Source organism: Lutra lutra, chromosome 15 (genome assembly GCF_902655055.1).
Source record: "Lutra lutra chromosome 15, mLutLut1.2, whole genome shotgun sequence".
Classification (NCBI taxonomy): domain Eukaryota; kingdom Metazoa; phylum Chordata; class Mammalia; order Carnivora; family Mustelidae; genus Lutra; species Lutra lutra.
In genome coordinates, this window is record NC_062292.1 from 43,736,265 (window position 1) to 43,762,663 (window position 26,399).

General features: G+C 52.3%; 1 protein-coding gene across 4 annotated transcripts in view; it reads right to left on the reverse strand.

The window, feature by feature from the left end:
- The window catches only part of LRRN2 (leucine rich repeat neuronal 2), a 60,375-nt gene extending 48,486 nt beyond the window's left edge, over window positions 1-11,889 (reverse strand). For 2 of the 4 annotated variants that reach the window (XM_047705213.1, XM_047705215.1), the window contains exon 1: window positions 11,390-11,889. The gene's annotated coding sequence lies outside the window, so the exon portion shown is untranslated. The other 2 variants (XM_047705220.1, XM_047705219.1) reach the window with 2 other exon arrangements.
- Between the last annotated feature and the right edge of the window lie 14,510 nt (window positions 11,890-26,399).

The following is a 26,399-nucleotide window of genomic DNA, read 5'->3' on the forward strand; positions in this document are numbered from 1 at the left end:
TGTCTCCCGCTCAGGGGCCAGGAGAGAGCCGATGGTCCCGAGAGAGGGGGCCTTGGGCCTGAAGCAGCTCCCTTACTCCAGAGATTAATCAGCAGGGATGGGAAAGGGTGGAGTGGGATGGAGAGCGGGCCTCTCTCTCCATCCCAAACCCCAACCCCCTCGCCATTGCCACGGCCCTCTCGCTGCCCCTCCAACCCCCACCTCCCCCTAGCTCCCCCAGCTCTGCCTGCCAAGCTCTGCAAATTACCACACATGCCAATAAGTCATTAGAAACCAGACCCGCAAATACGAGGTTGCCATGGAGACTGATACCAGGAGCCCGCAGCCCTGGGGCCGGGCCCGTGGCTCAGGTGTGCTGTGGGGAGAGCTGGGAGGGCCAAAGCGCCTGGCAGAGGGGAGATAAGGCGCTCTGCTCTCAGGTTGCTGATTCCAGGCCTTGTGCCCCCTCCCTGAGCCCGGCCCTGCGACCCTGCAGGTGCTCCAGGGGCTGGGGGGGGGCAAGCCCCACCCCTCACGGAGCCCCGCCTGCACCTGGAGGAGGTGGCTATGCTAACCCAGCTTTGGGCCAGCTTGGAGGAAACTGAGCCCAGGGAGGGGCTGCGGGCAGGACCAGCACTCAGACAACACTGCCCCATCTTCCCAGGCTTGGAACTCACTTCTGCTTCTGCCCCATGCTACGCACAGCACCGGGTCTTTGGCGGCAAGAAGACACACATAACGTTTGTTGGAAATGGACGTGGGGCCGAGCGAATGCGTGTAAGCACCCGCAATTTCGGACAAGACAGGAGCGGCAAGCCCCTGCCTCCACCAGCCCAGAGTGGCCTCGGCACACGCCCTTCTCCGGGGCCTCAGTTTCATTATCTGAGAATAACTCGATCGGGTTTCCCACACGGTGTATTTCCAACCGAGCTCCCCCGAGCTTCCGAGTTAGGAGGGGCTCCTCTGCGGCTATGGGTCAGGATGAGGCCAAGGCCGTGGTGGGGTTCTGGTCCACCGGCTTTGCCCCACTAGTCTCCTGCTGCGGGTGTCATGTACAACCACAGCACTGGAGGCCTAAATAACCCATTTGTTATCTTACAGTTCGGACAGCCAGGAGTCCAAAGTGGGTCTCACTGGGCTAACACCGGAGTGCCACGCGGGGCTGTGCTCCTTCTGGAGCCTCGGAGGGGAGAACCAGCTTCTAGAGCTGCCCACATGCCTTGGCTCACGGCCCCTTCTGTCTTCTCAAGATGGAAGTCTTTCCTCACATCTCATCGTTCTCACGACTTCTGTCTCCCTTCTCCAAAGGTAAAGGACCCTGTGATTGATCACACTGGCCTTACCTGGATAATGCAGGATAATCTTATATGAAGGGCAGCTGATGAGCAACCTTAATTCCACTGGCACATTAGTACCCTCCGCCGTATCACCACATAACATATTCGAAGGTTCTGCGGATTTGCAGGCACACATCCTTGGGAGGCCACGAGTCTGCCTACCCTACACAGATACCACTGACCCTTGGAGAAGACGAAGTTCAACACACTGACCCACCCTTCCCCACCACACTCAGTGAAAAATCCATGTGTAATTCTCAACTCCCCCAAATCTCAAAAACTGAACGACTAATAGCCTACTGCTGACCTTCCAGAAGTCTCTCTGGTACCATAAACTGCTGACTAACGTGTGTTCTGCACATTATATGTATTATATACTGTATTACAATAAAGTGACCTAAAAGAAAAGATGTTGTTGAGAACATCACAAGACTGAGCGTGGGTGGCTCGGTCTGTTAAGCGTCTGACTCTTGATCTCAGCTCAGGTCTTGAGTTCAAGTCCTGAGTTGGGCTCCATGCTGGGTGTGGAGTCTACTTAAAAAAAAAAAAAAAAGTCAAAAGGAAGAGAGAACACATTTACAACGCTGTGCTGTGTGTATCGATACCGTAAATGTACGTCATTTGTTTATAAGATGAATCGTCCGTTAGTACCATTATCGATGCTGTCTTACGTGATACAAGCGCTAGAGATGCTACCTGGGTTACTCACGCTGGACCTCCAAAATGAGAACGACATGGGGTGCCTGGGTGGCTCAGTGGGTTAAAGCCTCTGCCTTCAGCTCAGGTCATGATCTCAGGGTCCTGGGATCGAACCCCGCATCGGAGCCTGCTTCCCCCTGTCTCTCTGCCTGCCTCTCTGCCTACTTGTGTTCTCTCTCTCTCTCTCAAATAAATAAATAAATAAATAAATATTTTTTAAAAAAATGAGAACGATATAACAAAGAAATTCACATTTATTTACAAAATAGTTTTCCGATGTATTTATTGAAACCATCTATGTCTAAGCAGACCCGTGTAATTCAAACCTGTGCTATTTGAGGGTCAGCTGTATAGTTTGTTTTTGGCAAAAAAAAAAAAAAAAAAAAAAAAAAGGATCAATTTCTAGAAATGTCTGAAAGCCCCACAACCACAGGACTTTCGATTGCTGCCAGTTTTAAAGTGCTATGACCTGGACACCTTCTTTCCTCCCGGAGGGGTCCTGGCGAAGAAACCAGAGGAACCCCGTGGACTGCCCCTTGAGTGTGCATGTTGGCAGGCTCGGGCTGCCCCGATGGGGTGTGCAGGGAGATGGGTTTCTATGTCCACCAGAAAAAGGGGCTGCGGGGAGGAAAGCATGAGAGACGTTTTGGGGAACCCACCCGTCTCGGGTCTCTCCTCACCACTCCGTGAGCACCCCTGTATTCAGACTCCTCTGCCATCGTCTGTTCTTGTTTTTATTTCCAGGGACAGCCAGAGGGAACTGTGTCTGCAGCATGTGATCTCTCCCATCAGACTGAAAGTTCCCTGAGGCCATGACCTTGTTCTTTGTAGCCCATTACCTACCCCCATCGCTCACAGAAGGGATACTGATTTCATCGTCATAAAGCTGAGATAGCATCCTTCCTTCCCACACCCTGACCTTCAATACTGTCTGTCTTCTTCCTGGATTTATCCAGAGGACTCCCCAGATTATTTATAACAAACTCCGGAAACAGTGCCCAAGTTCAGTAAGCACAGGTCTGAGAATCTTCCTGCTAGCGCCTTTCAGGACCCGTAAGGATCAACTCTAGCCTTTGCAGGTGGGACAGGCCCCGACTTGTCCCTGGAGGACATGGAGGCCTCCGTTCCTACCTCTGAGAGACCCCCCTCTGCTGACCGTCAGAAACAATTCGACTCTCACAAGAAAGGTGCCCCGGGTATTAATCGCAGCCCAGGTGTTTTCAGATTTTATGCAAATTCCTCACCCTCTCCCAGCCTTATTTTTACCCTTGGTATAAGCAGACAGCTGGTTCTCGTAGCTCCCTCTGTCATATGTCCCCTGGGACACTGGAAAAGCAAGGGGATGTGGTGGGAAAGCTCTTCTTTGAAGGAGTTGCCCTGGGGACATGCAGGAGAAAAGGAACTCACATTTATTGAGCTTCTACTTTGTAGCTGGGCACTTTACACAGATTAGCTCGGTTAATGCGGTGCTGGAGGAGCCGGGCTCTGGCTCTGGTGTCAGGAAGGTTTGGGGCTGAATTCCAGCTCTGCTGCTTGCTGGCCGTGCGTGGCCTCTGGCAAATTACTTAATGGTTCCCAGATTCCCAGCTTGGTTTCCTCAACTGCAAAATCGGGGAGAATCATATCTGCTTCACAACATTCTGTGGAAATGAGGTAAAGCTTTCCGCACACCCTGAGCTAACGGTATGAACCGCCCCAAGAGGTGGGCGCCTTTAACTCGGATTTATAGGGGAGGAAACGGAGGCTCAGAGAGGTTAGGTCAAACGCCCAAGGGCCTGTGGTTAGGGAAGGGGCTCTAACCCAGCTCCGATGCCAGCCACTCTGGACTGTGAACCATGCACAGAGGAGCTCTGAGCTTAGGCCTATGTCTTCTAGGTGGTTATGCCCGGAGCCTCTGGGGTAGAGCTGTTGGGCTCTCCTTTCTCAGGCTGCCCACCACCCAGAGGGGAGAAGACTGTGGAGCAGACGGCTTTGCCCATGTGACCCTTGGCCCCCCGCTCTTTGGCCCACAGCCCGGGAAGGGAGGGTCCACCTGGGTCTCGGGTGGGTGAGGCACTATCCATGGACTCCACTCCACTCCAGAGCAATCTCTCTCCACGTGACAGGAATGAGCCCAAACTGCCAAGCCCCAGGCAGCCTCTCTCCAGGGTAAGGACAGACTTACCACCCCCCATCCCGCCCCACCATGGTGGGGGGAATGCTTGCTCCTTTCTGCACAACTTTATTTCCAGTTAACTCAAAGTGAAACCCACTGGAATGGTCTAGGGGTAACCTACTCAAAGGAGTACAGGCAGTGAGGGGAAGGGAGACAAGAAGCCGCTTGCAGACTGGGTAGAAAAATGGGAGCTCCTGGGAATTCCAGATAACCAGCAGGGGGTGGGGGGCGGGTGTTGGGGCAGGGGTGGAGGGGGTGTTGGGGGGAGCCTGGTGGATGACAGCAGATGAGGAGAGTGCAGATACATGAAAACAGCCAGAGAGTGGAAAACAGGGCCTTCTCAAAGTAAGAGGGCTTCAAAGGACAGAGATGGCTGGCTCTCCAGAGAGGGCAGGAGCACAGGAGAGTAGGTTTTCATTCTCTAAAAGGCTGCTCTCCCGTCCCAGGATGGCAGGTAAGGAGGGACCCGGGACAGAGAGCCTGCCCCCGGGAGCTTACACCTCCCTCCCATGCATGCCCTCACCTCGGTCACCCTTCTCCCCCTCCCCCAGCTGTACGTTCCCCATGGAAGAGCCCTCCCCTCTGCAGAGCCACACCGCACCCCTTCCCCAGGCCCAAGTCAGTCGCACCTCCTCGAGGAAGCATTCCTATACACTCCCACACAGAGCTCGCAGTTCTGATAACATTTATAGTCTAAATCACACAGTTTAGCGCTTGGTTTTAAATAACTGTCTGGTATTATTCCCTCGTTATTGCTTGTGAGTATGAGTTTTGCCTCCCCAGCTGACTGGTGGGTTTCCTTACCAGCAGGGACCGTGTCTTACACTTCTTTACATACTCCCCTACCCCACGGCTTACCCTGCCTGGGAGACATTCCCCGGGAAACAGGGACTTAGTGGGTCAGGACGGATGGACCACGGTGGCTTCGATGGCTGGAGAACTTCCTGACTAGCCCCTCAGGGAAACACTGACATGGACATAGCGGCAACCTCAGGTTTTAAAGGGTCAGCTCCCACCACCCCTGCTCTCACCCCTGCAAAGGCGCCCCCCATCTGGCTCTGAGGAAAACTCTGCACTCCAGGCTCTCCAAGATCTGGTCTCCGAATGTCCCTCAAACCCTCCAGGCACAGCCCTGCCTCTGAGCCCCCGCACCTGCTGTTCCCTCCACCTGACGCGTCCTTCCCATCTCGCCTCCTCTTCATCTTTACTCATGTGTCACCGTCTCAGCAAAGTCTCCCCAGGCCACCATGTACAGAATTACAAACTCTCCTCTTCCTAACGCAGACTCTCCCACTGCCCCACCCCCGCTTGATTATTTTTTTCCAGCACTCTCCAGTCTCAAACATACTATTCGTTTTACTGTATTCCCCAGACCGTGAAGTGTCAGCTCCACAAGGACAGAGATCTCTGGGTGCTCACTGTCTCCTGTTCCCCCCGTGCCTAGCACAGATGCTTAATAAATACTTGCTGAATGAAGAGATCCCAGTCCCACCCTGTGTCTGAGATGGCTCAGAGATGGGCCATGGACTGGAACATTCTGGAAGTCCCTTCCAGAAGTGGGATTCCAGCATTCCACTCCTGGACCAATGCTGGGGAAGCACCTTCTGAAGTTCAGAGGCCTGGAGCTGTGCGAGCCCCAGCTGCCTTCATCCCACTGGGAGGTCTGTCCAAAAGTAGAAGGCGGGGGAGGGGGCACTGGCAGGCAAGGTCCTGTGTCAAGTCCACCCCCCACCCCCATGCACAGCTTTTAAATTTCTGGCTTGCCCAGTAGCTGCCCCTCTGTGCTCGCTCGCTCCCCTAGACGTTGCACCTCTGCCCTCCCAGGCCAAAGACAGACACTTCATCACCTGCCTTTGAATGTTCATACTGAGAATACTTTAAAGAGGAACATAACCTTTTCTGCCTTTCTTCTCTCCTCCTCCTTTGTCTTTAAAAAAGACAGGGTCAGGTAAGACAGACCCACTTTTCCTGGGGGACCCAGGCTGGCTGTCTAACTCTGCTGCCCCTTCTTGCATATGTTTTTTTTTTCCTGGATGATCCACCTTGTGACACGTAAATATGAAGTCTTGTCCTTGTTCCTCCCAAGACACACGAGCCTCCCTAGTTAGAGACACCGCCCTGACAGCACTCATCCCAAACCACCCCCGCTAATCTGCCCAATCTGGGGTCTGCGTCCCATGCTCACATCTCCCAGAAGTCACCTTCATATTGGTTCCCACTATGTGGCTGTGGGGACTAGCTCTTAGGGTCCCCCTTCTCTGAGGCCACTGGCTTCCTGCAGCCCCAGAGGCACTTAGCTAAAACGGAAGGAAACAATGTTGGCTCTCGAAGAACTGTGATCTATAGGGCAAGAAGAGAGGAGACCGTCTCTGAAGATCCCCCAAAGGGGACGGGCCGTTCCTAGCTTGGACAGGACTTGGGAACTTTTCAGCCGGGGGGAGGGAGAGGAATGGGCAGGATGCCCCCAGAGAATGTTCTAGGAGGTCCAGGGGGCACTGGATTCGGGAGTGGTTCCAGAGCAGGAGCCCTTGGGTCAGAGAGAACATTAACTCCTCTGTTTTTTTCCAGCTACGCTCCTTGAGCAAGTTACTGAACCTGAGTCTTGGTTTCCTTGCATTTAAGTTTGAGGTCATAAAAGCACCTACCCCATTGGGGTGTTTTGGAGGATTTAACGGGTGAACGGATGTAAAGCACTTGGCACAGCACATAGTAAGTGTTCAATAAACACCCGCGGCTACCGTGAGTGACATTTCAGTGTGAGAGGGGGAGGCTGAGACACAGCTGTCACCCCAGGAAACCCCCTGCCTCTCTTCAGCTCGGGACCCACTTCAAGTCCATCAAATGCTGACCCGCAGGGAAGGAGTGGGGCAGGGAGGGTGAAATGCCCAGAGAGAAACTGAGTTCTAAACCAAACCTGGATCTGCTCACCTCCTACAAGACAGCTCCCTCAGCCCATGGGAACATCGGAGAGGACATGGTTGTAAGGCCAGTCCCAGCAGGGGTGTACCAGATCCCTTGCCCAAAGGCCAACAATGTCTCTGGGCACTGAAGACAGAGGCCAAGGTGGGCCACATTCAAGGTGTTCCTGATATTCACAGACGGTGACGCACATACAGCAGGCCCCTTTTCATCCCCGACTCTGGGGCCCCAGGCTCCTCCGCACCACGGTCCCCAGACCCACCATCTGTGCCTGGCTGACTCCTTTTCAAGCCTTGCCCCGAATGTCATGTCCTTTGAGAGCCATTTCCTAACCCGCAGACAGAGCCAGTCTTCTGCCTGCGCACCCTGTATCACAGCATTTCTTCATTGCTGTAAGCCTGCTCCTACTTAATGATAGCGGTAGTCCCACAGCACTTACCAGGCCAGGTACCGTTCTGAGCTCGCTACACGGGTTCACTCATTAAATCATCATAACGACCCTCTGAAGTAGGTTCTATGGTTATCCCATTTAGACACAAGGAAACCAAGGCACAGAGAGGTTAGGTGACACGTCCAACATGGCTCAGCTAGAAGTGGAGCTCCACCCAGGTGGAGCCTGGATTTGAACCCTCGCAGTGTGGCTCCAGACTCTACACTCTCACTGTGAACTCTTAGAAGGCAGGGGTGACATCTGATGAGCCTCTGTCCCTAGCACGGGGCTGTGCACAAAGTAGGTGCTTAGAAAGGATGGGTTGACTGCATAAGCCAATGCCTGTTTGAGGCTAACCTGGTGAATATTCAGGCCTCTGAGCTGCAGGATGGAGAAACCCAAGCCTCTCAAGGAAGTAGGAGATAAAGGTGCCCTTCTTATTTGCTGTCTTAGGGATCCCACTGCAGCATACCTTGTCTGCCCTGCTTCTGTCTTGTCTCTTGCTCTGTGTTTGTTGTTTCCCAGTTTCTCTTCTGCCTTTGTGCTCCTCTCCTTTTGTTCTTTGATCACTACCCCCCTTCCCCTGCCCCATCCAGGCCCTGCCCATTGTCCCTCCAGGTAGCTCTTGCATCCTTCAAAGCCTCCTATCCCCATTCTTGGCCTTGGAGCTTTTACAGAGCCCAGGCCCGCCGGAGGAGGCTGAGAAACACCAGTGATATTGACTCATTACACTGGCCATGGACCAAGCTCCTACACCCTGACCCTGAATGAAAACAGCAATTTCCCATCAGTTCTACCTGGATGCAGAGTGGGGGTGCGGGTAGGGGGTGGTTGCCTGCCTATAGCTTGTCACTGATCTGTGTGGGATGAGGAAGAACCGCTACCCTCTCCACCTCCTCTCTCAGGGTCCCAACTCCTCCAAGAAGGCCCCGCCAAGCCCCTGAGAAAACGTATTCATGCAACCATTCAGCAGATCCTTATATATTCTAACATTCTAGCTGAGAAGAAGAGGCAGCCTTCTGAAAAACACGGGTACAATGTACCTTCAGACAGCTGCGCGAGGGGCCAGATGTCACAGACATCACAGAGGCTAAAGGAACTGCAGACAATTAGTGCTTTCAAAACAGAGACCTATGTGACCTGGGGCAAGTAGTTTATGCTCTCTGGTCCTCAGTATCCTAGCTCTGAAGAAGGGGATGACAATCTAGCTCTTAGGTTGTCAGGAGCATCAAATGGGATAATTTTTGTAAAGCTCGTGACAGACTGGTGCTTAGTAGGTGCTAAATAACACATTTCTTTCTCCATCCTCCGTCTAAAACACTGGCCATCTGCTCCACCTATCAGATAAATGGTAAGATACGAACGGACCAGCCTTTAGATCAGAAATGTCTTAAGGACAGAATGACCCTGGGTCTGTAAGCTCTGGGGTAAGTGGTAATGCTGTAAGTTGCTGAGCTCGTCCTGTTAGAGGTCACTTGCTATGATGATGATGATATTTCACTAGGATTGTTCACACTACCCTCCCCCACCCCCAAGCAGTGGGTCTTTGAAAGAGGCTTGTGGGCACAGAACTAATCAGCCGGGAAGTCCAAATACAAGTTCAGTTCTGCCCTGAGACATGGAGGTTTGTTTAACTGCTATATCCTCAGCTCTTAAAATAGTACCAGGCACATAGTAGGTGCTCAATAAATTGCTGATTTTTTTTTTTTTTTAAGCAATGGACTTTCTTTTTCTTTCAAATAAAAAGATGGATAGGGGTGGGCTAGGAGGGGTAAATGGCAGGGGCCAGGGGGCATGCCAGAGAAATGAAGCTGCCAGGCCCACCAACCCAGCCTCCTCTGCAAAGGGGTACAGCAAAGCCAACACTGTGTGTGTCCCCACCTTCAGGATGTTTGGTAACTGAGCACACATGCCTGCCTTGTGGTTTATGCTGCAGTTTTCAGATCAGAAGGAGGGCAAAGGTGGAGACAGAGATCAGGAAGGGAGGGAGGGAGAGGTCTGGGAGAGCAGTGTGAGGAAAAGGGAGACAAGGAGATACCCGTGGAAGAAAGAGAGTGAGGGGAGGAGAGAAAGAGGAAGAAGGAGGGAGGCAGAGGGAGAAAAGAACGGAAGTGGGGAGCAATCCTGGACAGTTACAGAGGAAAGCTGCTGTCTCAGCCTGCTGGGGAATTCATCCCAGCAGACCCCTGAGTTCCCACTGCCTCTGCGGGCTCCTCGGGAAGGAGGGTGCCAGGGGGAGGGTGTGCATCTGGGGACGCTCCTAGATACTAGGTGTCTACCAGCACTGGGCAGGTCTTAGTCCCTGAAGCACTGTGCCCTTAGTTCCTGCCAAAGAATGGGGCCCCATCCAGGTTCAGAGGGACCCCCTAGGCAGGAAGAAGGACACTCAGTGTGAACCAACCCAGGGGGAAGGAAAAGGGCCTAAAAGGCTCAGACCCCTAGCTGTGCCCTTCTCTTGCCTCTTCTCCACAGAAGGGCACCTGGCCAGCTGGGAAAGTGGGTCAGGCCACCTATAGCTGACTTTTTTTCCTGATAACTACAAGGGGCGGGGGCTCAATGCCCCAGACACAGCCCCTGCCTACCCCATGCCCAGTGATCTTTGTTGGTGGGACCTTTAAAAAGTGGGCTTTGGGAACCGAACCTGGCCTTCTTACTCAGGAAGAAGACCTCTGGCCAAAGCCCATCCCAGGCTGGCGGGGAAGAGGGAGTCTGCTGTTGGCCTGCTACATGGAAAGACCCAAATCTCAGTGATACTCACCAAGCTGCTGGGGAGCTGCCTCTACTCCCCTGACCCCGGGAGGAAGCCGTTCTCTCAACTACCCCACCACCGGGTCTTCAAACTGCGCACTGACCAACCCCTCTCTGGCAACTGAACGCTGTGCCCAGCCCACCCCCTCCCGACCCTGCCGGTCGCCCAATTAGAAGCTGCGTTGGCTCCAACAGATGGGAGCTGCGGCAGCCTGAGGAACAGAGCACAAAGCCCAGCTGACATTTTCCTTCCTGTTCTTTCGGCGGGGGAGGAAGAACAGGGACTGAGGGGGGGGGGGGCACAGCAACATCCCTAGGGCCAACCCCCCAGTGCCCAGGTCTCCCGCACCTCTTTAGCTTCTCAGCTCAGCCCTAAATGGAGGTCAGTCCCCCCTCACCCAGCGGTTCCTCGCTGGCTGGGCAGCCGGAGCCTGCGCCGCCCTTCGCCTGCAGGACTGACGGACCACCTGTGGCTGGCCAGCCCCCTCCAGTCTCCTGGGTGCCGCGGTGGGCCCAGAGCTGTCCTTCCGAAGCCGCTTCCTACTCCCAGACCCCCCGGCTGGGACCAAGGCCGGCCCATCCCCCACCCCCAAATGTCCCATCTCAGGCTGCGGACAGACCCCTGCTGGCCCGGGAGAAGCCTGGCTCCTGGTTCCAGATACTTCGGACAGACACCAAAGCCACCTTGTCCCTCCGCGCGGACACCCGAGCTCCGAGCGGCCCCGGAGAGCTTCCACCCCGCCAGTCGGCCCCTGTCCTGCCCTCCCTATCCCCTTGGCCACCTCTCGACTGCCCGACATCTCCGGGCGCCGCTCTACCCAGCAACAGTTTGGGGCGTCTCGGGCCTCCCCCGGGGGGATTACGGCCCGGCCGCCCCCTCCCCCGCCGCCTCGGGTGCTGCCCGCGCGGCCGGCCGCCTTCTTTACCTTCTGAACCAGCCCTGCCTCCGTCTGCCCCGGCGACCGCCTCCCTCCCCGAGTCCCAGGCTCCCGGGCCGGCGTCCCCGCGGCGGCCCGCGGCCCGCCCCTCCCCCAGCCCCCGGCCGCTCCCGCCGCGTCCCCCCGCCGCCACGCCGACGGGCCCCCGCGCTGCCCCGGGCTCAGCCCGGGGCCGCACACTCACCCGCGGGCGCCGTCCGGGCTCCCGGGGCCGCCGTCCGCTGCCCGCGCCGCCGCGCCCCGCTCGGCTCCGGCTTCGGCCCGGGGCTGGGCTGGGAGAGGCCGGGGCGCGCCCTCCCTCGGCGCCGCTGCCGCCGGCGCAGGCCGGGCAGGGTCGCGGGCGCCTTCCCCGCTGCCGAGTCGTCCGGGGAGCAGTCCTGGGCCCCCGCCAGGCAAGCGCGGCCGCAGAATCCGCGTCCTCGCCGCCCCCGCCCGCGCCCGCGCCGTCCGCGCCCCGGGCTCCGCGCCGCCCTGCGCGTCGTGGCCAGAGGCTGGCGGGCGACAGCCGGGCGCTCCCTCCGCGCGGCGCGGCCGCAAGTGCACAGAGCAGGCCCTCGCGCGCCCCGCGCCCCTCCGCGCGCCCCTCCTCCCGGCTTCGCGCTCAACCTGCCCGCCCGCTTCGCCGCTGCTCCCCCAACCTCCGCGGCCCGCTCCGGTCGCCTCCTCCCCGTCTGCAGGCCACGCCACCCCCCCCCCCCTTCGGTCCCGCTGCCAGTTTAACTCCTGAGTGGCCGGAGGCCCCCCTCTCCCTAACGCGCACACGCACCCGGGAGGGAGGAGTTGGGTGGGGCCGATGGTAAGGCTGGAGTCGCTGGGGCCAGGGGTGGTCCTGTGCCTTTGGACGCTAGGCTTGGCTGAGAAAAAGGGGAGCGGAGCCCAGATCGGAGGGGAAAGGGATGGCGCTTCTGATACTGCCTCAGCCTCTTGCAAAGGCCAGGAGGACAGAAGGGGAAATTCAGCAGCTTTTAGAGAACAGGTGCATCTCGAGGGCAGTGCGTGCTCCGAAGACCACATTTCTGTTGCCCTCCCAAGTTAACAGCAGACTGAGGAATGCAGTGAATGGGTTAGAACTTGTTCCTGGGCACAGACACCTCTCATCCTAAAGAACGGAGTGGAATGCCCACCCCACCCCCCACCAGCTCTCATGCCCTTCCAGCATTGCCCCCTGAGCTGGCAGCTCTGGCATTCTGGAAGAAGCTCCCATTATGAACCTCAGTGAAGGAACCTCCATAGGCGTTAGGCAGGAACTGGCAAGTCCGCTCAGGGGCTTGGCTTCTGGGGGTGTCGTTTCTGCTGGCGGTGCTATGAACACTGGGAAAGGAGAGCAGGAGCTGATGGGTGCTGAGGGTGGGTGCTGGGCTGCTGCCACTGCCTTCCAAAAGCTGGGTCACTATCACGAACTGGGGCTTTTTGAGGGTGAGTCTTTCGGAAGACACTGCTTGAGGCCCTTGCCTTGGTGGGGCCTTCAGCCTGGATCACTCAGAATACAGGCAACCTCAGCTCCGTGATAGGCCACGCCCCGCGGATGGGTTTTGAGCGGAGCCTGCAGAACCAACCATAGGGGAGTGGGCGAGGGGGAGCCCAAGGTGCGGGGAGTCCTGCCAGAAGTGGTATCCATCTAGTCTGCCTTCCTTCTTTTAGGTCTTGAGTTTGATCAATGCCTCCTGTGAGCTGAGCTCCGAACAGAGCTTTCTGGTTCTTTCTTTTCCAAGGGCACAGCCAGTGGTAACTCCATGCCTGGAGGCTTTTATAAAGTCAGTTTGAAAGTCTGTGTATTCTCTATGCACAGAAGGGGTTCTCACTTTCGTATTGCCAATAAGCAGGTATTAAGTTCCCATTGTACCGCCTAAACCACCCCTACTCCCCCCCGCACCTCCACTCCTGCCGTGGGGCATAATGGTCTCAAGGAGCTTAGGAGGATGAGTTGGAGGTATATGAAACAAATTTTAACATTTCGAGGCAATGGAAGTGCCATAGAAATACAGAATGAAAAAGCCATTATTGGCTAGGGTTTATTCGTGGAAGGTTTTATGGAGGAGTTGAGATTCAAGCTGAGTCCAGATGGTAGGATAGGATTTGAAGTGACAGAGAAAACAGGGGGCAGCCAAGGCAGGAAAGTGGAGACAAGCAGAGTAGAATGGCTTGTGTGGAGGCTAGGGGGCAAGAGGGAATGTATGCAGCTACTGTTAGATGCCACGGCTTTTCACATATTTCTCTCATTTTCCCCTCTGAGTTGGTCCTTACCCCATTGAACAGACAGGAGAATGGAGGCTCAGCTAGTTTAAGATCTACAGGCAGAATTGGAACCCTCTTCTAGAAACACACGATGTTCCTACTATAACATGGTACTGGAGACATTAGAGCTGAGCAGCTAAACTGCTCAGCCTGAATTGCCAGGCTGAGCAGTTTAGCTGTGGCCCAGCACACAGGAGATTTGAACTGAGACAGGCAGGAAGGTGGGAGACCAGAGAGGAAGCTGTGGTAGGAGCTATGGGGAGGGAGCTGTGAGCATCGAGAGTAAATGCCGTGGGTCTTGGTTGGGAAGACCTGGCAGAACTATAATTTGGGCTAATTGAGTGAAAGAGGTCAAAACTTGCCTCCAGGCTTTAGAGCCTGAGTGTTTGGGTCCTGTGTCAATTTCATGGAGCCATCGCGCCCTCCTGGGGTCTGCGTATTCACAGCCTGATCCTGAAAAGGAGGAGAGGTCAGCAGTCCTTGACTCTCTCCGTGACCCCAGGATCCAATCCAGGGCCTGCCCACCCACAGTATCTGTGCCTGTGGCCCTGTGTGTCTCAGCTCCCACCCAGATGACCAGACGGTGCACCTCTGGGGAGACTGAGACTGTCCCACACAGCGTCAAGTCACGACCAGTACCTTTCGGTAAGTAGATGCTCAATAACTAGCTGCTGAAGAAGAGATGGGGCCAAAGCAAGTGGTGGGGTCCTCAGGGACAGACCCTCTAAGACCCACAGCGGGTTAGGAATAAGGGAATCCCAACATTCCCTGCAGGGACAGAATGAGGAAACCTCCCTTGAGTTGACTACATTTCACATAACCCTGCGGGATGGAGGAAAGAGCGTTGTTTTTCGAGCCAGAAGTCTGAAACTTTTATCACTTACTTTGTGTTGCTTCGGGAAAAATGCTTCACTTCTCTGAGCTCTAACTCTTTCCTAGGTAAAAATATGAATTCAGGGACGCCTGGGTGGCTCAGTTGGTTGGACGACTGCCTTCGGCTCGGGTCATGATCCTGGAATCCCGGGATCGAGTCCCACATCGGGCTCCCAGCTCCATGGGGAGTCTGCTTCTCCCTCTGACCTTCTCCTAGCTCATGCTCTCTCTCACTGTCTCTCTCTCAAATAAATAAATAAAATCTTTAAAAAAAAATATGAATTCAAGTGGTCCCAGTGAACACGTGTTGTATACCAACAGGGAAGGCATGATGTTAAACACTTTCATGCATCCTCTCATCGAGAAGTCCACCAGCCCCAGGACTCTGGAGGTGGGGGGAGAAACGTTACACATTGATGTAACTAGTAATAATAGAGCTGAGATCTAAATGCAGGGTTATCTGACGGCCAAGTCCAAGTACCGAGCTGCCACCTTGCAACACTTCTTCAAGAGGAGGGTAGTAACAAGGGTATTCATTCCCACTCACAGGACCGTAGCGGGATGTGACAGGTTTTGGGCACATCTGGTGGCGAGCACTGTGTCTGGTACATAGCACGCCTCAGTAAATGGGAGTCTCTCTCCCTCTCTCTCTCTCTCTCTCAACCTGGCTCCCATGGCGGCCGCTCTGAGCCAGATACTTTGCTGGGAAAAGATGGGGACTCAGTTCAGTCTTTTGGAAGCTCTTAGGTAATTAGCAGAGGACTTAATGGCCCTCTTACTGACCTTTTGCACTATACGTTTAATCTCTAGGCTTAGCCATGCATAACTCCTTGCCAGGAAGGCTGGGACTCCATGACCTCAGAGTGTCTCTGGAGAAAGATGCTGGGTACACACCCCTATAAAGTGATCTTCAGTGCAGCTCACTGGGCTCTGAAAGTAGGGGTCAGACACAGAGCGAGTCGGCATGCTGTTTGTGTGGTGGGGCAGTGAGGAGAGGAGGATTCCTCCTGCAACCCAGCAGATGAACCGAGTCAGGGAAGGAAGGCTGGGGTTGTGGTGCCACCTCCTTCTGTGGGCGCTCCTCTGCTGGAGACAGCCTCTGCCCAGCCCCCACCCCAGGAGGCTCCTGGATGGGGCCTTTGGAGTCCCTGAGGACTGTTGTCCCACCAGTGCCCCTGGTAGGTAGAGTGTGACTCAGAGCAGTGGTCCTTAGACTTAAACTTCACCCAGAACCTGTGTAACAACACAGACCGGCTGGTCTCTGAGAGTCAGATTCCACAGTTCTCGGAATCTGCATTTGGCCAAACTCTCCGGGCGATTCTGATTCAGGTCAGTGGATGAACCCTGTTTTGAGACTGGCTGACCCAAGATGCCTGTTGCTCTCCGACCGCTCCCTGTTTGGGCTCAGTGAGTACAGAGCCCTGTTTTTGGCTGTTGGGAAACAGTGAAAGTTGAACACAGGGTCCCTAGCAGAAGTGGATGCGTGGGAAAGTTGATGAAGCTTAAACTTTTGGGTTGCTCACTTGTGGGATGAGGAGAGAAAGCTGGCAAGCTGTAGAATGTTTTTGGTAGGGAGAGGAGGCCTTTTTGCAAATAGGAAGCATTTTTATTTTTGTTTTTTATTTATGTTTTTAAACTTTTTAAAAAAAGATTATTTGTTTATTTATTTGACAGAGAGAGATCACAAGTTGGCAGAGAGGCAGGCAGAGAGAGAGAGAGAGAGAAGGGGAAGCAAGCTCCCCACTGAGCAGAAAACCCGACGCGGGACTCAATCCCAGGACCCTGAGATCATGACCTGAGCCGAAGGCAGCGGCCCAACTCACTGAGCCACCCAGGTGCCCAGGAAGCATTTTTATGTAAGTATTTCTGGTCAACCAAATGAAGAGACATTGGAAGAAAGGGATCTGAGTTTCCAAGCTTGTGTACTTTGCTGTGATCTCCCTGGTTCTAAAGAAATATCACCATTGGACTGAATTTTGTATTCGTTCCTTTTCTTGAGAGACCTCCACGAAACCGGGCTCTTCCTTGGCCTCTGCCCTCAGGGAGCTCTCGGGATCCACAGATACCCTTGGAACACAGAGAACCAGAAGGGCGGGAGGACATTGCAGATGACAGAGCTGTGTGGAGCAGCAGGGAGCCCTTGGATTCCTGGAAAAGGCACTGCAGGTGAAAATGATGGAGGTTGAATCTGTTTTTGCCCAGAAACAATGTGATAATGGAAATTACATTCCTCACCAAGGTTCTGGTGCCCAAGTTTTATAGGAATAAGTATACATACCATATACACCATATTTAATCAACTGTAAATGATACACTTGTGCTCTGTTCAATTGAATCTGAGTATACAAAACAGTTAAACTGGGCAATATGGTAACCAAATCCTGTTCTGCTTAATTTAATGTATTCAAAAGATTCCTAGGAGAACTGCTATTTTGGGGAGGGAGGTGCAGGAGGGAGTGGTGGAGAGGATCAGAGAGACTCCCCCTTCCCTCTATACGGAACCCATATAGGCAAGAGGGAGATTCTCAGAGGTCCGAAGCTGAGGGACAAGGTTTCGTACCCCATGGTGCGTCTGAAAAGAAACCAACCAGGCAGCATCATTTGTGGGTATGCCTGGCTGATTCTGATGTGCACGTCAGCACTGCCTACACACACACCAGAATGGGGGAACTTTAAGAGGGCTTGGGGTGCTTGACATTGGATGAGGCTGATCTGGAATGATCTTTCTGGAGGAGTACATTTTTGAGAAGACCCTTGAAGGCAGGAGCGGAAAATGGTTAGGTTTCCTGAGAGATTAGCACCAGGGGTGCACAAGACATATTCACTTGACTTTGACCCACAAGCTGTCAAAAAGACTTTGTCCCTAAGTGTTTATTTCTCACTTCCCATCTACTTCAATATTTCTCAAATGGCGGGTGGAGACCTACAGGTGGGTTACAATAAGAACTTGTTTTAAAAAATTAAACAGAATAGGAGAAAACGTACTTCGTTTGTACTTTCATTCAGTTTCATGTGAACACGTGTATACTGAGTCACGGTGTTCTGCATGTTTCTTACCATGCGTCTTTGTCAAACATTGGTTATTTATTCTTGAAGCCTGTAGATGAGTTACACATGGGGTATCTCATATGTTAAGAATAAAGTATTTAGGGGCGCCTGGGTGGCTCAGTGGGTTAAGCCTCTGCCTTCAGCTCAGGTCATGGTCGTGGGGTCCTGGGATCGAGCCCTGCATCAGGCTTTCTGCTCAGCCCTCTCTCATCAGGCTCACTCTTTCCGACTGCCTCTCTGCCTAGTTGTGATCTCTCTCTCTCTCTCTGTAAAATAAATACATAAAACCTTTTTTTTTTTTTTAAGAATAAAGTATTTACTCAAATCCGGCCTTTTTCCTTGGCATTACTTTTGTTGGTTGTCTTCTTTTCCAATCAGACTCTATTCATTTCGGAACACTGAATTTCAGAAATCATTCACGGGGCAGAGAAACTGGGACTCCATGTATCCGGATCCTGCCCTTTTCTCTTTGTACGGTCTCTGACCCCTCTATTTTCCTTCTTATTTTCTCTCTGAGAAGGAAATCTTGATGGTCTTACTTCCAATATTTGGATTAATTCCAACATAGATCTTAGAGCTCACGGGGCTCTCCAAAAAATCATTACCAAGGTCTGTCCCAGTAGCCACCACCTGGGTCTATTTTTACTTTCTGAAGCTGGGTAGTACGAAAGAACTACTTGGGGGAACTGATTAAAATGTAGTTTCCTGGAACCCACCTCGTTGGGCTAAAGGGGGGCTCCTGAATTGCATTTGAAACTAGCTTTCCCAAGTGGTTCTGAGGACCACACTTTGAAGAACACTATCAATAAACCATGGAGAAAATTCTACTCTTTCCAGGATTCCCTCATCCCCCTACCTTCCCCCCTTTACTTCTGGTTCTGATCACACCACTCTGTTTCCCCTCTGCAGGAATAGGCTTGGTGTGTGTCACTCTGTGTTTATTTGCAATCCTCTGAGTGTCATTCAATTTACCTTATCTGGGTGTCCCACCTTCCTACTTAAATTATAAACTCCGCCCAAGGAACTGCATCACTCATTACTGTTTCCCTAGAGCACCCAGCAGAAGACCCAGCTCCTGGCAGACTTCCCACAAGCTCTCTGTGCACAGGAGAGGGTCCTCCCACATCTCCCCCTGCCCCTCCAGGCCCCTAGCCTCTGGGTGGGGGTTCCCATCCAGGAGTTTTGAGGGCAGGGGTGACTGAGTTGTTCCCTGTATCAAACAGTGCTATTGATGGGTGATTTTGGTTCTGTCTGACTTTGTCCTTTTCATCTTACCTCCGTGGGTTTAGGGAGAAGTGAATCAGTAAAAACTAAGGAGTCCAGATGACCCCCCCCCATCCCGGGATTGTGGCTTCATCAAGGGCTGTTATATTCTTCGGTTCTAGAAACACAGCAAAGGCAGAGGGCTGAACGGCAAGGCTAAAAAAATAAAGAGACTAGCTAGAGCCTTTACAGAAGCAGTCGCTCTCGGCTGACCACGCAGGACCCCAAGTGTGGGTGCCTTTATACATTTTGGCTCACCTTAGTCCCAGCCTAGTCCCAGCCTAACTACAGCCTAAAGCAAGCACCCTGGGCCCTCAGTCCTGACTGTCAGGCCTTACGATGGACCAAAGGAGAGAAGGCTGAGGATGAATGGTTCGTCAAGCAGAGGTCAGCCTGGTCCATTTTCCTGCCCTGAGGAGCTGTCCTGCATGATAAGCAGCTTGGGTGAAGTTGACACTGAGCCCCTGATTCTGTGCCAGGAGCTTCCCGGTGTTGTCTCACTCAGTCCTCGGTGGGAAGGCGGGGCTCCCAGTCAAGGGGAGGCCCCAGGTCCTCTGGTGGAAGCCCACCTGATTGGCCTGTTTGGCTTTTTCCTTTCTTCTCCCTCCATAGCTCCCCTGCCTCTGGTGGAAAAGAGATCCCACAATCCCCGAGAGCCTCCTGTCAAACGGATGAAAATTTTCACCTTGGAAATCTCATCTTTATGTTTTATCCCTATTGCTCCTTCTGCCACGAATCACGTTCCTGCCCATTTTATCCCCAGGGGAGGTGACAAACACCTGTCACTTGAGCACCAGCCTCTCTAGGTGGGGATTCCTGGGGCCTTTTGGTTCATAAAGTCTTTTTTGTGCTCTTTTTCTTTCATCTCCTTTGCTGCGGGTTTTCTTTTCTTTTCCGGAAGAAGAAAAATTATAAGGACAGGAAAAAGAAAAGCGGGGGAAGAAGTCAGCTGAGAACGTAAATTCTTGCCATGCGTCCCTGAGCGGAGGGGGACCAATCTGCCTGAAGACAGGAGAGGGGGACATGGTCTCTCAGATGCCGAGCTCCTTATAGGACCCTTGTCTCTGACCCTTGTCAGAGCATCCCGGAGCGGGGGCCACTTCTGTGTACTTCTGCATAAGCAGGTCATGGTCCAGATCCCTTCACAGTGGGTCTCGTCCTGGATGCCTGGGTCCCAGAGAGGCAGAAAGTTCAGCTTCCACGTGGGAGGACGGAAAGCTGAGGACGGGGTCAGGCACCCAGCCCCTCTCCTTCCTTGCCCTCCCCTGCAGTCCCGGGGATGGTCTCCCCACACGCGGACTTGGGTGGCTTGAGTGGATGACTAATGCGTGTCATTGTCAAGATGCTCCCTCCGCATAGGAAAGTACATTCAGATCCAGGTTTTAATTGTGTGTGATTTTAGCTGAGACGGCGCTAATTTATTTCCTTTGCTACTTCAGCGGTTCTTCATCACGGTGAAATTATCTGGAATGTATCTTTTTTTTTTTTTTTTTTTTTTTCCTTAAGGACAAAGAGAAGAAGCTGATCTTGCTCCTTTCCCACGGATTGAGGTTTGGAACATTCTAGGGGCTGCCAGATGCTGTTGAGGGAGGGCTTCAGGTTGGAGACCCTATCATCTTCCACTCCCTTTCAGCGGCCAGATTTCCCAAAGGGAATGCTTGATGCACAGGACCTTTACCACCCAGACAGACTCACAGACAAATTCACCAACAGAGTAGATTTTTCTGGCGGGGCTGGCCCCAGATTCTAGAATGAGAGATGCTTTCTTCCTTGGACGACTTGAGAAAAGGGAAACAACCTGACATCTACAAAAGGCTTCTTGGAGGAAAGGGACAGTGTTAATCAAAGAACGATGGTGCAGGAGGCACCCAAGGCCCCTGGTTGAGAGAGAGCGTCTACCATGTGGATAGGGCCAGCACGAATATGAGAACCTCCTAGAACAACGTTGTGGGGTGGTTTTTTCTTCACTCAAACTCTCTTTGTGAGGGGCATAAAAAGGGCACACACCCCTTCAAAGATTCTGCTGTGTCTTGCCCCAGAACTTCGCCCTTTTCGAGAATTTTCCTTTTCTGTGGATCTGCACTAGCTAAGACCAACTTTTTTAAAAATTATTTTTATTAACACATAATGTATTATTTGCCCCAAGCTAAAACCATCTTATCAAGCCTGAATTACTCTAGTTTTTACTATAAAAGTGAAAGAACGTTTATTTTCCAAATGTAGAATTATAGTATCATTTCAGATATGCTTTTCAATCTCTATTTAAGCTCCAAACTAGAGGTTAAACCTCCCCACCCCTCCACGTTTGAGAATCCCTGAATCATTACTCAAATATCCAGCATAGGAGATCAGAAAAGCATGGACTATGCTAGACTGGGACTATTCTAGGAGGCTTTCGTCTCTTGTCACTCTCCCCGTCCTGTGAAATCAGTGTCTTCTTTGGTCATTCTGGCACATAGTAGGAAATTCAGGAAGTACCTGTTGCATGACTCTTACAGTATTAAGTTATTATCAAGTGCTTGGCATGGGCCTGGTGCCTGACAAGGTGTTCAAGGAGTGTTAGCCCTTGTTCCTAAGTTCTCTCATCCACAGGTCCTGGAGTCCACTATTTTTAAGAAGCTCCAGCTTGTAGAGATGCATATATATACATATATATATTTTTTTAAGAGAAAGATGCTTGATTTTTTTTAATTAAAAAAATTTGTTTTTAGAGAGAGAGCACGCACGCGTGAGAGAGAGCACACTGGGGGTAGGCAGAAGGAGAGGGAGAGAGAGAATCCTAGGTAGGGTCCACACACAGCGCAGAGCCCAGTGCGGGGCTCGATCCCATGACCCTGAGATCATGACCTATACTGAAATCAAGAGTCAGACGCCCAACAGACTGAGCCACCCAGGCACCCCAAAGAGATGCTTATGCTCTTAAGGTGCCCTGGGACAGCCCTCAACATCCTCTTATTCTGTAGAACTCATGTGTTACCTCAAAATGGTTGCTGCTTGTCCATATGCCAGCTTCTTTGGGTGCAGACAGAAGCCCAGCACAGTGCTAGGCACATAGAAGGGCCTCAGCTAATGTCTGTGGAGGGAGAGAGTGAAGGGTTTGGGGCCCTCCCCTGGCAGCCCCTCTGGTCGGAGGAGGCTGGGGCTGGACCACACAGCTCCTCGATGAATAATTAAGCCTCTCTGATTGTGCTTTAAGCCTTTCTGATTTACCAGCACATGACCACAGCTTGAAAATCATTCTGGTCAGCCCATCTTTCTAGCATGGTTAGGGGTTTATGGGAGGCTGGTATCACTCTGCTGTTCATAATTTGTTTCTGACTTCTGCTTTGAATAGCTTTGGGGCTCAGATAGCTCTTCTTTCCCGTTGCCTTTGGACATATCCCCAGCATGTCCCCAGTGGTCTCAGTCTTCCCAGGGCACTAAGCGTATGTTCCTTTCCCAGCCTGCTGTTCCCACACATGTCTATCTGTCCATTCTCCTCCCATCCCACCCCCCCAGCTGCTTTATCTTAAACACGAAGCAAATACTATGTGATCCTGCACTCTCCTTCCCAGGCATGTATCCCAGTAAAATGAAAACTTACGTCCACATAAAATCTTGTACATAAATACTCACAGTAGTTTTATTTGTAATAGCCCCAAATTGGAGACAGCCCAAATGTCCTTCAGTAGATGAACGGTTAGACAAACTGTGGTACGTCCATGCCACAGAGTACGAGCCAGCTGCAAAAAGATAAGGAACGACTGATACATGGAACAATCTTGATGGATCCCCAGGGCATTATGTGGAGCGGGGGGAAAAAAAGGCAATTTCAAAAGGTCACATACTGCATGATTCCATTTATGTGACATTCTCCAAGTGACAAAATCATACAGATGGAGACAGATTCGTGATTGCCAGAGTCTGGGGAGGAGGGGAGGTGGAAAAGGAGAAGCGGGGCATGGCGTTACTATAAAGGGATAGCACGAGGGATCTTTGTTCTGTATCTTGATTATGGTGGTGGTTACACGAATCCACACATGTGATAGGATGGCACACAGCCACACGCATGGGCGCGTGTACGAGTGCACATGAAGCTTGTGTAATTGGCAAAAGGTCCGTGGCTTGTCCCAATGTCCATCTCCTGGTTTCTGTTTTTGTTTTACAAAAAAAAGAACCTTCAGCTTTTGTACCGCCATTTATCAGCCTCTGGTCTCCCTTTGATCTCAGGTGTGACGCTCAGAATAGGTTTAGAAGGACTAGATTCTCTCTACATTCTCCAATATTAGGAATATGCTAAAATACTTTAGTTCTTCTAAGCCACAATGAATCCATTTCCCCAGAATCATTATAATCTCATCTGGGAGCTCTAGGAGCCTATGCCTCCTCTTGGGGTATTGTATTCTAAGTGGATTATCTACCCTGTGAAGTAGGCCTATAAACTTATTTTGTTTATTTGATTATCCTAAGCCTAATCAGCTTCACCTTCAAGTTTAAGGAGGATCCTGAATTCAATTACCATAGGACTTGGTTGTGCTGTTGCTTTATTTGGGGGCCAAGTGTCCGAACCCGTGGTGGGCTTCTGGTGATCTGAGGCCCCATCCTGCTGTTGTCGTGGGGTACCTAGTGGTGCCTGCCCTCAGGGGCATCCAGGGGAGGGGTTTGAAAGAACATTCTAAGGCTTGATTCATTTAACCTCCTTCATTGCTCTCTCTGGAAGGGAAAGAGGACTATCTCCTGCTCTGTTTACACTTGATCCCCCCACCTTTTTTTTTTTTTTAAGATTTAATTTATTTATTTAACAGAGAGAGAGAGAGATTACAAGTAGGCAGAGCAGCAGGCAGAGAGGGGAGGAAGCAGGCTCCCTGCCTAGCAGAGAGCCCAATGCGGGGCTCAATTCCAGGACCCTGAGATCATGACCTGAGCCAAAGGCAGAGGCTTAACCCACTGAGCCACCCAGGTGCCCCTCCCCCCACCTTTTGCATCCTGATCTTCTGGGGCTCCCAGGATGGTAGACAATCAGCTGGGAGTGGATCTCACCCCCTTTCCTATCTCCTTAGAAACAGACTAGGCCCGCTTGGACAGAGCTGATCTTAAGGCGCACTGTGGCACCTCACGCAGCCACTCTTGGAGAATGAATCCCGTACATTTATTTCTGGTTGGCAGCCCTGGTTTGTTAACTGGGGGAGTCTGGGTGACAAGAGATATAGGACTTCATCTGAGTTGCCTTGGCAGTAACTCAGAGCCAGCCCTGCTCTGTGCCCCCGGCCCCTATCTCCCCTGGGACCAGATCTTCAAAAGAGGCTGATGGGGTACGGAAAGATGAGAAGGATGAGATGCTTCTGGCTCTTCTGGGGGCTCCTTTGCTTTTTGGTGCTCCGGCTTTTTGGAAAACCAGGTTTATGCTCTGAAGGATCAACCCGTTCCAGGACAGGAAGGCTGAGCGTGAGAGGGTGGGGGCAGGTGGAGTGATGCTGGGGAGCACTGTGGACAGACTGGACAGCAGCCATCAGTTGGTTAAACAAACATCCTCCCACCACCCTCCCCCAAACCATGCACACATGTACACATGCACATAGCCAGGGATTTAAGCCTACTTCTTCCTGACTTCCAGTTTGGTGAATGATTGAGGTTGCAAAGGTTAAGACCCATTTGACCTCGTGTGAATCTCAGCACTGCCACTTCCTGGCCATGTGACTCAGATGAGCCTTGTAACTCTCAGACTCCATCTCTTCATCTCTAAATAGGGGTAATGAACAGCACCTCTCCTATAGGAATGTCCTAAGTATTAGAAGAGAACGCATGTCAAGTACCCAGTCTAGTCCCTGGTACTTAGTGAGGGTTGAATAAATGTAAGTTATTTTGACAATGCTGATCTTGCTGATAGTGAATATGAATGTTTTTAAATCATTCCATATTTGCGTCCCTCATGTTTCAGCTTAGGCACTGCTTCCTAGAGAAAACCTTGCCTGGCCCCACAAGAACGGTTGAAGGGCCCCTCCGCTGGCCCTTCTAACATCTTATCATGTTTACCTTGTCTAGTCAGTCTTGCTAACTAGATGCAGGGTGACAGCAGTATCCACACCTTGCCCATCTGTCTGTCCCAATGCCCAAGGTTAAGCCCAATGCTTGGCAAATAGCAGGTGCTCAAGAAAGATGTGTTAAGTGAATAGCTGAGTAAAGAGATGAATGAATGAATGCAAAGATGACACAAAATGGTGGAACTCAACGTGCCCTCTCCATACCTAGACCGTCCTACCTCTGGGGCTTTGCGCATTCCATTTCTGCCTTCTGGAATGTCTCTCCTTACCTTTCCTTTTTCTGGAACCTTCCCATCCTTCAAGGCCCAGCTGGACTCCCTGCCTCCTCCGTGAAGCCTTCCCTGATTATTCCAACCTGCTGTGACCCCCTCCTGGTCTGGAACTCACATGGGATTATCTGGCATTGATTTAACTGTCGGTTACCTTTTTATATTTATGTCCTCTCTGCCCAAACTCTACGTTCCAAGATGGCAAGGATTTCACCTTCTTCTCTCTAGAGCCTCAGTGTAATTTTGTAAACCTCAGGGGCTCAATAAATGTGTATGGCTGAGAGTTAGAGGAGCGGTGGACAAGGCAGAAGGATCAGGACCCGCTCTCCAGGCAACCTGGGGCAAGTGACTCATTTTCTTCAACTGTACTCAAAAGCCAATGTGCTTATTCAGAGGGTGGATGGGAGAGAGCACAAGTGCAGTCCTGGCCATAGTCACGTTAAGCCGCCATTACTGCTTTTCCTTCTTCTGGACTCACCCCCCCAACACACACACACACACACACACACACACACACACACACAAGCATGTGCACACGCGACCATCTACTGAATTCATCCTGTGGGCCTGCGCTTTACCTCATCTTATTCTGACCTTTATGAGAACCCTGTAAGCAATGCATTGGTCCCCTAGTTTGAAACACCGATGAACTAAGATTCAGACTCATTAGGTAACTTTTCAAAGGTCACACGGCCAGGAAATGGCAGAACCAGAACTCGAGCCCTGGTCTGTCTGACCGCCAAATCTGTACGTATTACCTTGTAATTCTGGAGAAAGCATGAAAATCTAGCGCTCGCTCTGCGACGGGCTTGCTCTGTGACCTTTCCCAGCTTCTTTCCCGTGAGGTGGTTGGGCTGGTTGGCCTTTGCCATCACTCTTGACATTCAGGCCGGAATTTCCTGCCTGACTGTGAGCAACTCAAAGGCAGAGTCAAGAACGCAGTCCAGGCTCCCATGTTCCCTGCATCTAGGAGGCCCACGCTGCTTGTGGAATGACAAACTAGCTGAGTGCAGGGGTAAGTGGGAAAAGGGTGCTGGTTACAAGTGGAGGGTGTGATGGGGTTGCACCCGTGGAGGGCGGCCTGGCCTGGGCAGGAGAGACGAGGAGCAGGGCTTCTGTGGTCTGTCTCTGTGTGGGTTAAAGGACATGGACAGGGGTGTCGCTTAGGCTGGCAGTTCTAGCGCAGGGACTTCCGCTAAATGGGTCTAGGTGAGCTTGCGGTTTGGGTGGCTGTGGACAGAGGGTGGCCTTGACTTGAGCTGTGCCTGCAGTGGTTATCTGCGCTGAAATAGAGCAAACAGGATTCAGCAACGCTGTTACCGTGACCTACCCCGCTCTCCACAGCTGCCTCTACTCCTCCAGCCAGGAAACTCTGCTCTGTGACAGGCTCCCGGATGCACTGGGAGAAGCAATCCCTCTTCTCTGCACTCCTGTGCGTGATTAATGAGAGGCTTGCCTTGACAGTTCTCACTGCAGAAGAGGCCAT